The sequence below is a fragment of the Saccopteryx bilineata genome, chromosome 8 (assembly GCF_036850765.1).
Source record: "Saccopteryx bilineata isolate mSacBil1 chromosome 8, mSacBil1_pri_phased_curated, whole genome shotgun sequence".
In the NCBI taxonomy this organism is placed as follows: Eukaryota; Metazoa; Chordata; class Mammalia; order Chiroptera; family Emballonuridae; genus Saccopteryx; species Saccopteryx bilineata.
In genome coordinates this window covers 42581587-42595208 of record NC_089497.1, presented here as the reverse complement: position 1 = coordinate 42595208, position 13622 = coordinate 42581587, and positions in this window count along the sequence as shown.

Here is a 13622-nt window from a genome sequence, read left to right as displayed (position 1 = left end):
TAATCTCTTTAAGATGAATGTGCAAGTTATATCAGCTATATAAAGTTTTTTTGGCCTTTTGGTTTAGTTTGGTGTTTGAGGGAAAATGATTTTAATTACATACGCTTTTAAAAAGCTATGCAGGGGATTTTCACTGCTAAGTAGGATGTAGGAGCTAGTTGCAGGCCATTGGCGTCAGTGCAACAATTAGAACAGAAAGATGAGACTAATCATATTTTAAGAGATACTAAAACTCATCAACTATAAGATAGACCAGTGGATATTAACATGACAAAACGTGAAAAGTTCACTGATATGGTTTCAAAATCCACACTGCAACTTTGAGAAGCTACCATTTGTTGAGTTTTGGTATAGTATCAAAGAAGAGTAGCTATAATTATCTGGGAAGGCTGCTCCCTTGTCCAACAACATATTTCTGTAAGGCTAGACTTTCTTGATAGGCTTCAAGCAAAATAGAGACTGCAGCAGAGTGAAGGCTGCAACTGACCTGAGAACCGAGCTGTCTAAGCCAGACATTTAATAAATTTGCAAACATGTAAAACCGCCACTGCTCTCACAATTTTTTTTTTTGGAAGATAACATATAAATTTTATTGTAAAATAAATTATTTGTATTATGTAATGAGTATATTGCAGTCTTTAAGTGAATAAAGATTTCAAATATCTCATTTTTATTTCTAACATGGTCAATATTGACAGATATAATTTACATAAATAAAAGTATCTTTGGGGTTCTCAGTAATCTGTAGGAGTATATATGGGTCATGAGACCAAACAATTTGAGAACTGGTGTTCTAGAAAAAAACCATCTGAGCATAACTATAAAAGAAAAAAATGTTATATTAGACTATTAAAATGAAGAATTTCTCACCTGACCAGATGTTGACTCAGTAGATAGAGCATCAGACTCAGACACGGAGGACCCAGGTTCGAAGCCCCAAGGTCGCCGGCTTGAATGCAAGCTCATCTGGTTTGAGCAAGGCTCACCAGCTTGAGTCCCAGGTCACTGACCTGAGCAAGGGGTCATTCAGTCTGCTGTAGCCCCTGGTCAAGGCACATATAAGAAAGGAATCAATGAACAACTAAGGTGCCGCAAAAAGAATTGGTGCTTCTCATCTCCCTTCCTGTCTGTCTGTTCCTATCTGTCCCTCTCTCTGTCTTTGTCTCTGTCACATACACACACACACACACACACAAAATTAAGAATTTCTTTTCATCAAGTCATAGACTGGCAAAGAGTTTGTGTGTATGTGTGTGTGTGTGTGTGTGTATATATATATATATATATAAAAGACTCATATACTGATTTTTTAAAAATGGGCAAAGAACTTGAAAAAATTCTATACATAAATGGCCAAGAAGTCTATGAAAAGGCGCCCAACACCAGAAGTCATCAGAGAAATGCAAAATAAAACAAAGTAAGACATCATTACATTCTCATCCTAAAGCAGTGGTTCTCAAAGTGTGCACCAGGGTGCACTAATGTGCCCTAGAACATTTCCAGGTGCACCCTCTGGCATTCCAGAGAAATATGTGCATGTTGGGGACCAAAAAGCCAACAGGGTTTTTAGAGTTTAGAATTTTGGGGAACAGAGGTGTGGGGAATTGGCTGTAAGCTGACAGTCTGCCCAACCCCCCACCTCACTTGCCTGATTAGGTTGCAAAACGCTGTTGTTAAGCTGTGGTGCTGGATTGTTTACACCACCCCCCATGTTCCCCGAAAGACTGGAGGCAAGTTTCTTCTATCCTTTGATCCTTTGTTTGGTGTAAAGTTAAGATGATCTGTATGGTGGGGGTTTTGGATTGATGATTAAACATAAGGAATTGTCTCTTGAAGCCTTTTGGATTTCCATAAAGGAAAAATATGTGGAAATACCTAAAAATGTCTTGAACATTTACTACAATTTTCAACATCCTATTTATGTGAATTAGGATTTTCTACCCTCAGCACAATTAAGAGTAAAAAGAGAGGAATTCTTCAATGTATTGACGAGGAAATGAGAGTTTGCCATTCAAATATATGCCCAAACATTGAAGAAATTGCTAGGACACATCGGGCTCATGTTTCTCATAAACACAAGAATGAAAAAACTTACCACATTCGCAACAGGACCTGCCAAATTTACTAAATCTTACTAAGAATGTATCTATAAATATAAAAAGATAACATTTTTGTCATTTAAAAAATTTTAACCCCTTTTTTATGAATTCTAAAAAGCATAACAAAAAATGTAACATAAAATTGTTTTTTTAATGTCAGAATAAATTTAATTTTGTTATATTTATTTTGTTTAATTACCATAAAAGCACGCTTGGACTTTATTTTTTTTCTTTAATATATTTTAAAATTATTTTCATTTATTCATTTTAGAGAAGAGAGAGACAGAGAGAGAAGGGGGGGAGGAGCAGGAAGCATTAACTCCCATATGTGCCTTGACCAGGCAAGCCCAGGGTTTTGAACTGGCGACCTCAGCGTTCCAGGTCGACACTTGATCCACTGCGCCACCACAGGTCAGGCTTTTTTCTTTAATATTTGACTTAATTATTATAACATATTTCTCAGAAATTTGTATATAGTGTGCTTATAATTATTTGTAGGATTTTAAATGCACCCCAACTTCCAAAAGTTTGAGAACCACTGCCCTAAAGGCTAAAATTGAAGGAACTGCAAAGTGCCAAGTGTTGACAAAGCTGTGAAATAACTAGAACTCTAATCGGTGACAATAGGAGTGTAAATTGGTACAACTACTTTGAAAAATTGTTGGCCGTTTCCTTTAAAACTAAGGACATCTACCCTGTAACTGAGCAGTTCCATAGGGCACCGTGTATGTATCCTGGAAAAAAATGCTTGTATAAATTCACTAAAGATGTACATAGGAATGTTCATAGAAGTTTTCTTTACAGTAGCCCCAAACTGGAAGCAACCCAAACATCCATCAATAGGAGAATGAATAAATGAAACGTCATATTCACAAGATGAAGCTACTGCCTGACCAGTGTTGACACAGTGGATAAAGTGTTGATCAGGAACACTGAGGTCACCAGTTTGAAACCCTCGAGGTTGCCAGCTTGAGTGTAGACCTGTCAGCTTCAGCATGAGCTGGCCAGCTTGAGCAAAGGGTCGCTGTCTTGAGTGCAGAATCATCCACACAATTCGCAAGTTGCCGGCTTGAGCTCAAAGGTCAGTGGTTTGAAGCCCATCGTTGCTGGGTTGAGCTGAAAGGTTGCCTACTTGAGCAACGGGTTGCTGGCTTGGCTTGAGCCCGAGGTCTGATCCCCAGTCAAGGCACACGTGAAAAGCAATCAATGCACAACTAAAGTGAAGCAGCTATGAGTTGATGCTTTCATACTCTCTTCCTCCTCTCTCTCTTCTTGTCTCTTTCTCTCTCTCTCAAAATAAAACAAAAACAAAAAATGCCCTGCTGATACACACAGATGAATCTTTCAGGCATTATTTCAAAAATGCCAGACAAAAAGGAATACATATGGTATAATTCCATTTATATGAAGTTCAAGAACAGGCAAATTCATCTGTGTGAAGAAAAGTCAGAATAGTGGTTATCTCTGGGTCAGGTATTGCTTTGGAACAGATTGAGGATGCTAAAAATATTCTGTATCAATGTGGGTGGTGGCTACATTGGTGTATGCATGTATGTGTACACACATATACACACAGATATGTAAAAATTCACCAATCTATGTAAAATTAGTACACACGTACATTACTGCATACACACACACACGTGCAGTATATGTATATGTGTCTATATATGTATATGTGTATATATACATATATTTGTATATATATACAAAAGAAAACATATATATGCTTTCTTATTTTTTATTTTGTGGGGGAAGAGAGAAGGAAGGGAAGAGTAGGAAGGTTCAACTCCCATATGTGCCTTGACTGGGCAAGTTTGGGGTTTGGAACTGGTGACCTCAGCGTTTCAGGTCAACGCTTTATCCACTGCACCACCACAGGTCAGGCCTTGAATATATTTTATACCTAAATAAAAATGGCCTGACTAGGCAGTGGCAATGTGGATGAAGCATTAAACTGGGAGGTGGAGGACCCAGGTTCAAAGCCTCGAGGTCACTGGCTTGAGCGCAGGCTAATCTGACTTGAACGCAGGCTCACCAGCTTGAGTGCAGAGTTGCCAGCTTGAGCATGGGATCATGGACATGACCCCATGGTCGTTGGCTTGAGCCCAAAGGTCGCTGGCTTGAGCAAGGGGTCACTTGTTCTGCTGTAGCCTCCATCAAGGCACATATGAAAAAGCAATCAATGAACAACTAAGGAGCTGCAAGGAAGACTTGATGCTTCTCATCTCTTTCCCTTCCTGTCTGTCTGTCCCTATCTGTTCCTTTCTCCATTGCAAAAAAAAAATTTTTAAATTAAAAAAATAAAAAGGTTATGAAAAACTATGTAGCCCTGGCCGGTTGGCTCAGTGGTAGAGTGTCAGACCAGTTTGTGGATGTCCGAGGTTCAATTCCCAGTCAGGGCACACAGTAGAAGTGACCATCGCTTCTCCACCCCTCTCTTTTTCTCTCTCCTTCTCCTAAAGCCATGGCTCTATTGGAGCAAGTTGGCTTGGGCACTGAGAATGGCATCATGGCCCCACCTTAGGTGCTAAAAATAGCTCAGTTGCCTAGCAACAGAACGGGGGGGGCGCAGCTGCAGATGGGCAGAGATCACCCTATAGGGGGCTTGCTGGGTGGATCCCAATCAGGGTGCATGTGGGAGTGTGTCTCTCTGCCTTCCTGCCTCTCACGTAATAAAAAAGTAAAAAGAAAAATTAAATAATAAAAAAAAGAATACTGTCTATGGAAATCTGAGCTGATGTTGTTTTTCTCTTGATAAATTTCTAGAATCAGCCAAATCTAAAAGTTATTTTGCTGTTTTCTTTAGAAAAAGAAAGAGCCATGTCCCAATTTGTAATAGGGCACCATTACCAGGCTGTGTGATTTTGGGGCAAGTAGCATAACTTCTTTGCATCTTAGTTTATTTGTCGGGACATTATTTGCCCTCTTTCCCTTACAAGATTGTTGTGAAAGACAAAGAGGTTTTATATTTGAAGTGTTTTCACATAGCTGCAAAGGAATATTTAAATGTCAAGTAGCAATCTTTTTCCATGACCTTCCTCATTTTTGTTTCCTGACACAAGACACAAGCCCTGAAATGCAGGGCTCTAGAATATTGTTTGTTGGTCAGCGTCAACAGCTCCTTTGACCCATTTTTCTTCTGGTGAGAAATTGAGGAGATAAATGCTAATGTACTGCCTCCATAAGTTCAGAAGTCAGGTAGGTTGGTCACTGGTATCGATGTGCCACTTAATTTTCACATGAACAAGTAAACTACAATTTTTTTGGAAGATAGGACAATCCAGCCTTTAATTATGTTTGTGCTGTCCAGTTCTTGATTAGTGGTGTTTCTTACCTGGTTTAATTTTATTCACATCTGTGTCTTGGAAAGAGACTGAAGCCTAATTGTAGTGGTTGGAGAACTTACTGCCTCAGTGATGTTTTCTGGGAATTCGTGTTTTAATTAGGTTGAATCCTACTTTTTAAAATGTTGCTGGGCCTAACCAGGCGGTGGCGTGTAGTGGAGAGAGCATCGGACTAGGATGAGGAAGGACTCAGGTTCAAGACCCTGAGGTCACCAGCTTGAGCGTGGGCTCATCTGGCTTGAGCAAAAAGCTCACCAGTTTGGACCCAAGGTCGCTGGCTTGAGCAAGGAGTTACTTGGTCTGCTGAAGGCCCGCAGTCAAGGCACATATGAGAAAGCAATCAATGAGCAACTAAGGTGTCACAATGAAAAACTGATGATTGATGCCTCTCATCTCTCTCCATTCCTGTCTGTCTGTCCCTATCTATCCCTCTCTCTGACTCTCTCTCTATCCCTGTAAAAATAAAATAAAATAAAATGTTGCTGAGTGGTGAATGTGCAAATTTACATTAAATATATATAAATTTAAAGCCTTCAGAGGTAGCTTAGTGTAAAAGAAGAAAAATGGTTAGTATGTTAGTGTTTCAAACCAAGTCACACTGCTTCTTTGTTTTTCTTCTGGACAAATTTAGAAACACTTATCACCATTAGCATTGTCTCAAATGAAGAATTATGATTTTCCAGTTCAATGCAGGCTAGTTTCTCTGTCTCAGTTTGGCAGATGAACCACTCCCTCATAGAAGAGGAGGGCTGGGCCCAGCCCCAAAGAACAAGACTGGTTCAGCCGTCAGCTGGAGGTATGGTTTCTGCCTGATTTACAGGCCAGCACGGGTTCGTTTCAGAGGCAGCTTTGGAGGGCTTTTTGATTCTTGACAGGTTTTATTTTGATTTTTTTGTCTCTTAATGTTTTTTTTAGGAAAGAAAAACACTTCTTTCTCTCCATTGTTAATTTTGTTTTGGCACCAAGAGGCTTCCAGTGGAAACCTGGCACCTTATGCAACATATATTTTAATTTAAAATGAATCTTTGAGTCTATACCCCTTTGCCAAGAGCAATCACTGAATTTATTAAAAGACTTTGGTCTTAACTTTACGAGCTTAGAAATCGAAGCAGTAGTCCTTTTATGAATCCAGCTGTCTATCCAGTTTAGAGAGCCAAAATAATCCAAAGCTGTAATGTTAATGGCTGGCTTTCCTAAATGCCCAGTCGGTATCACTATTACTCAGATTTATATAACAGACACATATCTTCTGAAGTTTGGAAAACCCTGTTTTTGTTAATATGTTCAACAGTTATATAATTTTAGACTGTGTACTGTATGTACACACACACACACATATGCACAAATAAAAGTTGTATCATCATTGTACCACAATCTGTCATTCCTTTCTCTGGTCTTATTACTGAAACTAGTCATTTTTGACTGTTCATCAGGTTTCTGCACTGTTCACTTCATCTAGGGAACAGTGACTTTCTCTAAGTTTCAGTTTCTCCACCTGGGAAATGGGGATAAAAGTAATAATGCCGACTTCATGGAGGAGGTGTTTCAGGATTAAATACAGTAATGTATGTAGAACCCTTGGCACAAGGCCTGATGATAGATGTTGACTGTTGTGTTTTGTTTTTTATAAATATTTATTTTATTTTATTTTTTTTGTGTGAAAGAGACAGAGGGAGACAGAGAGAGGGACATATAGGGACAGACAGACAGGAAAGGAGAGGGATGAGAAGCATCAATTCTTCGTTGCGGCTCCTTTGTTCATTGATTGCTCTCTCATATGTGCCTTGACCATGGGGCTACAGCCGACTGAGTGACCCCCTGCTGAAGCCAGAGACCCTGGGTTCAAGCTGGTGAGCTGTGCTCAAACCAGATAAGCCAGCACTTGAGCTGGCGACCTCAGGGTTTCGAACCTGGATCCTCCGCGTCCCAGTCCGACGCTCTATCCACTGTGCCACCGCCTGATCGGGCGATGTTGACTGTTTTAACGATCTATTCTGCCAACTTGACTCTTCTAGGAGTTGGAGATGAGCAGTGAGGACAACAGGCTCCTAGAGTTAGATTCCACTGAAAGGACTGACCTAGAGCTTCTGTGTTGCTGCAGTTCTTAAGAATTAGAGAAACGTAGCCATTTTCTTCTTGGAGTTCTTTGCCCACTTGTAATTAATGCACTATAATTACTTGTTTTATGTTCATCCTCCTTTGTAGAGCATAGACCCTGTGATGGAAGAAACTGTGTGTTTTGCTCATTGCTGTGTCCAACTCTTTACGGCATCTGCCCAAATGTTTCATGACTGACTATTGACTGCAGCAACATTCTGATTCTACATTAAATGAACAGAGAAGTAGCAAAGGAGGAGAGGATAGAGGAAAAATAGACTCCCTAAAAAGCAGGGTTACTTTACAAGGTGTCCCGTGTGAAGAGAGCAGCAGAATGAACCTAAAGCCTGGTTTTGTCCCCTTTCTTGAAGGGCGCTATGTAGAACCAGGAACTGACTTTATGAAAGGCTCAGATAAGTAATGTGATAAAAGTATAAATATAATCATAAAATGCAAATCAACTTTTTTCTCTGATGGCAATATTATAGCATCCTAAAATTGCTTTTGAATTATTTTGGATGATCTTTTGTTTAAAGGACTTAGAGTCCTAATTCATGAAGAATGTCAAGAGTTAGAGGAAATTCGCGGCCCAGGAACTAGCCGTCATGGGACTGTATGTCAGGTTTCTCTTGTTCTCTCATAAACATCTTTCACTGTTATTTTTTTATTTTTATTTAAAATTTTTTTTATTAATATTAACTTATTGTGTTTACATGGATTCCAGTGTCCCACTGAATATAACACGCTAACCCCCACCCCAGTGTCCCTATTTACACCCCCTATGCCCCCCTCCCCCTAACTCCCTCCCCTCTTCTCTCTGGGATTTGCTGTCCTGTTATCTGTATCTCTGTGTGTTATGTATATATAATTTCACTAATCCCTTCACCTTCTCTGATCCCATCCCCTCATGCCTCTTCTCTCTGACAGCTGTCCCTCTGCTCCCCGTGACCCTGCCTCTGCCTCTATTCCATTCCTCAGTTCACCTTGTTCATTAGATTCCACGTACAAATGAGATCATATGATATTTGTCTTTCTCTCCTTGGCTTATTTCACTTACCATAATGATTTCCAAGTCCATCCATGTTGTTGCAAAAGGTAAGATTTCCTTCTTTTTCATGGCCACGTAGTATTCCATTGTGTATATGTACCACTGCTTTTTTATCCACTTGTCCACTGATGGGACACTTGGGCTGTTTCCAGATCTTGGCTATTGTAAACAATGATGCAACAAACATGGAGGTGCATATCTTCTTTTGAATCAGTGATCTGGTATTCTTAGGATATATTCCTTAAAGTGGGATAGCTGGGTCAAAAGGCAGTTTCATTTTAAATTTTTTGAGGAAACTCCATACTGTTCTCCACAGTGGCTGCACAAATCTGCATTCCCACCAGCAGTGCAGGAGGGTTCCCTTTTCTCCACATCCTCGCCAGCACTTATTCTGTGTTGTTTTGTTGATGAACGCCATTCTGACAGGTGTGAGGTGATATCTCATTGTGGTTTTAATTTACATTTCTCTGATAATTAGTGATATTGAGCATTTTTTCATATGCCTATTGGCCATCTGTATGTCCTTTTTGGAGAAGTGTCTATTCAGTTCTTTTGTTCATTTTTTTTTTCTTTTTTTCTTTTTTTTTTTAAGCTGAAAACGAGGAGAGACAGTCAGACAGACTCCCGCATGCGCCCAACCAGGATCCACCCAGCACGCCCACCAGGGGCGACGCTCTGCCCACCAGGGGGCGATGCTCTGCCCCTCCGGGGTGTCACTCTGCTGCGACCAGAGCCACTCTAGCGCCTGGGGCAGAGGCCAAGAAGCCATCCCCAGTGCCCGGGCCATCTTTGCTCCAATGGAGCCTTGGCTGCGGGAGGGGAAGAGAGAGACAGAGAGGAAGGAGGGAGGGGGGTAGAGAAGCAAATGGGCGCTTCTCCTATGTGCCCTGGCCGGGAATCGAACCAGGGTCCCCTGCACGCCAGGCCGACGCTCTACCGCTGAGCCAACCGGCCAGGGCCTGTCCATTTTTTCATTGGATTATTTACCTTCCTGGTGTTGAGTTTTAGAAGTTCTTTATAAATTTTGGTTATTAACCACTTATCAGATGTATTGTTGAATATGTTCTCCCATTGTGTGGGTTATATTTTTATTTTGTTAATGGTGTCATTTGCTGTGCAAAATATTTTTAGTTTGATTTAGTCCCATTTGTTCATCCTGTCCTTTATTTCACTTGCCCATGGAGATAAATCAGCAAAAATATTGCTACAAGAGATATCAGAGTTTATCGTCCTTTTTCTTCCAAGATGTTTATGGTTTCATTACTTACATTTAAATCTTTTATCCACTTTTATTTATTTATTTTTGTATTTTTCTGAAGCTAGAAACGGGGAGAGACAGACAGACTCCTGCATGCGCCTGGCCGGGATCCACCCAGCACACCCACCAGGGGGCAACGCTCTGCCCACCAGGGGGCGTCGCTCTGCTGCGACCAGAGCCACTCCAGCCCCTGGGGCAGAGGCCAAGGAGCCATCCCCAGCGCCCAGGCCATCTTTGCTCCAATGGAGCCTCGGCTGCGGGAGGGGAAGAGAGAGACAGAGAGGAAGGAGAGGGGGAGGGGTGGAGAAGCAGATGGGTGCTTCTCCTGTGTGCCCTGGCCGGGAATGGAACCCGGGACTTCTGCACGCCAGGCCAATGCTCTACCACTGAGCCAACTGGCCAAGCTTGAGTTTATTTTTGTAAATGGTGTAAGTTGGTGGTCTAGTTTTATTTTTTTGTATGTACCTGTCCAATTTTCCCAACAGCATTTATTAAAGAGACTGTCTTTACTCCACTGTATGCTCTTACCTCCTTTGTTAAATATCAATTGACCATAAAGGTGTGGGTTTATTTCTGGGTTCTCTGTTCTGTTCCATTGATCTGTATGCCTGTTCTTATGCCAGTACCAAGCTGTTTTGAGTACAATGGCCTTGTAGTATAACTTGATATCAGGACGTGTGATACCACCCACTTTATTCTTCACTTTCAAGTTTGCTGAGGCTTTTCATGTTCTTTTTTGGTTCCATATAAATTTTGGAATATTTGTTCTATATCTTTGAAGTATGCCATTGGTATTTTAATAGAAATTTCATTGAATTTATAGATTGCTTTGGGTAATATAGACATTTTAATGATGTTTATTTCCTAACTATGAGCATGGTATATGCTTCCACTTGTTTGTATCTTCCTTGATTTCTTTTATCAATGTTTTATAATTTTCCAAGTACAAGTCTTTTACCTCCTTGGTTAAATTTACTCCTAGGTACTTTACTTTCTTTTGTTGCAATAGTGAGGGGGGTTATTTCTTTAATTTCTCTTTCACACAGTTTATTGTTGGTGTATAAAAATGCCACTGATTTCTGAATATTAATTTTATATCCTACCACCTTGCTGAATTCATTTATCAGGTCAAGTAGTTTTTTGACTGAGACTTTAGAATTTTCTATGTACAGTATCATGTCAACATCTTCTGCTGTTTAAACCTCTTGTTTTATAAATCCTAACTATCGTGCTGGGACAGGCCATGGGACGCCCAGAGTTTATTTAGCACTTGACTGAAATGTGATATGACTTCAAGGCTATTCCACATTAAAATATGGTGACCAGCTATTGTTACTCTCCAGTGAAATGGATGTCTTAGATGATAGGAAATTCAAGGCAATAAGAACATGTAGAATAGAACCAAGGAATTAAAAAAATATTTAGAGTTCAGGGAAAATTATGAAATCTAATCTAAAGCTATTTAGGAAGAGGGCAGTGCTCCATTTTCCTAAAATGTGGGGGAGGGTAGGATAATTCTATGTAAATGATAGGAAAGCCTTCCTAGTATTTCAATAAGAACAGAAAGAGCACACACTTCAGGAACACCATGTGATGAAGTCCAACCTCTCTTTAGAGCTCACAGAGTACAATAAGTCCCCAAGTTTCAAACATCTGATTTACATACAGCTTGTACTTACGAACGGAGCGCCATAAGGGCAGTTGGTAATCAATTGCAGTTGGACATCAGTGAAAATGATATCATAGAGTTACTTGACTCTCATGGCAAAGAACTAACCAATGAAGACCTTATGGAACAAGAGCAGCAGACGATAGCATTTAGGGAAGAAAACAGGGACCTAGAAACTCTAGAACTGGAAAAGCTGATGCTTTTCATCTCATTAAAGCAGGAATGGCAAGTTAGAGGAGCAAGATCCTGAGACAGAGAGGTTCACCAAAGTTTACTGTACAGGCATCGAAGGCCTGAGATGCTACAGGGCCATTTATGATGACGAAAAGAAAAGCTCTGTACAGATCTCCCATGATGCCTATTTCAAGAAACCGACTCCGGCAGCAGAATCAATTAACACCAGTCCCATCCTCTCCAACAAATCCATCATCTTCTGCATCATCCAAGATTCTTTAAGGTTACATTTGAAAATGTTTAAGCATTTATATGCCCAGAATGGTAAAAATAAATACTGTGTTAAGACAAACATCTAAGTTGCACTTAATAGGTAAATGTACCTGTACAACTTACATACAAATTCAGCTTAAGGACAAACCTGCAGGATCTACGTAGTTAGTTTGTAACCCAGGGACTGCCTGTAGATGTCTCTTGCAGAGGAGTCCTCTCCAGGTGAAAACCCTGTTACTATGGCCTTTTAGAAACTCGGTGAAGGCTGATCTGGGGCTCTCGCCAAGCTTATCTGAATTCATGCGTGCTAGGGCCCAAGATTTAGCAGGCACTTCTCCTTTGCCGACAATGGTGACTTAAAATAGAGGAAATATTAAAACTTACCACACTGGTATATCTTTTCCAAACAGAGTTAAAAACAAAACAAAGAAACTACTACTTTGAACTGGACAAAATTGTGTTACGCAAGGATTTGTATTGCTTTGGGCAGAGGCCGAGGGTTATCTTACTCCTAATACTTTTCCTAAATTTCACCAGGGGACCTGAAAGTCATTTCAAAACCTGCGTGACCTCCCATGTCTCCTCTTTTTGGAACCTGTTTTGTCACCTGGAGGCTGAAGCCCTTCTTCATGGTGACCAGAGCAGGGAGGGTGGGAGAACATTTGCACACATACCCCCTGAACTGCAGCAGGAACATCTACCCGGGAGAGAACATGGCCGCAGAGGAGGCAGGAATGAATGTGACGTCCTCGCCAGCCAGCTTTCCCACTGGCCTTCGCTGTGGTAGCAGTTTTTCTTTTTTTTTTTTCTTTTATTTTATTTATTCATTTTTAGAGAGGAGAGAGACAGAGGGAGGAGCTGGAAGCATCAACTCCCATATGTGCCTTGACCAGGCAAGCCCAGGGTTTCGAACCGGCGACCTCAGCATTTCCAGGTCAGCGCTTTATCCACTGCGCCACCACAGGTCAGGCGGTAGCAGTTTTTCATCTGAGCTGAAATACGACTATTAAGGGCCAGAGGCAGTAAAATGCAGCAATAAGGGGCAAGGAGGGGGCTGGCTCTGGGGGGTGGGTAGCTCTGGGCAGGATCTCTGAAGGTGAGGCGGTGTCCCACACCCCTCCGGGGCTCCTGGAACCGAGGACAGGGAACAGAATAGCTGGGGTCAGCGGAGTGCCCCCAGAGGAGGGGGTGCAGCCCACGGAGAGGTCTGCTCTTGCCCTGCCTCTCTGTGGCGCAGGGGGAGCTTGTCCCCTGCGTAGGCACTGCTCCTGGGGCTCCTGGACATCTCCATCTTTGTCACTCTCAGGTAGTGTCACCTGAACGGGGCAACCTGCCAAAGGTCATACAGCGAACGTACTTGTACTAAAAAGCCTGACTCAAGAATCCTTCTCCGACTCTACTGTTCCTTCCGTGAAGAATGTTTATCTTTGTTTCTCCCTTTCCCTCAAGTTGTACATATAGAGACGACCTCCCAGAATGAGAAACATTTGGGTATTATTTGATTTACTGACGCGTTCATTTTGCGGCCACTCGGAATATTCTGGTGGCTGACTGGGGCCACAAAGAGAGCAGCTGCCACTTCTGCCCCCGAAGCTGGCTTGGGGAGCTCTCAGTCACGGAAAGTCCCTTCCTCAGATAGACTCTGGCTTCAACTGCT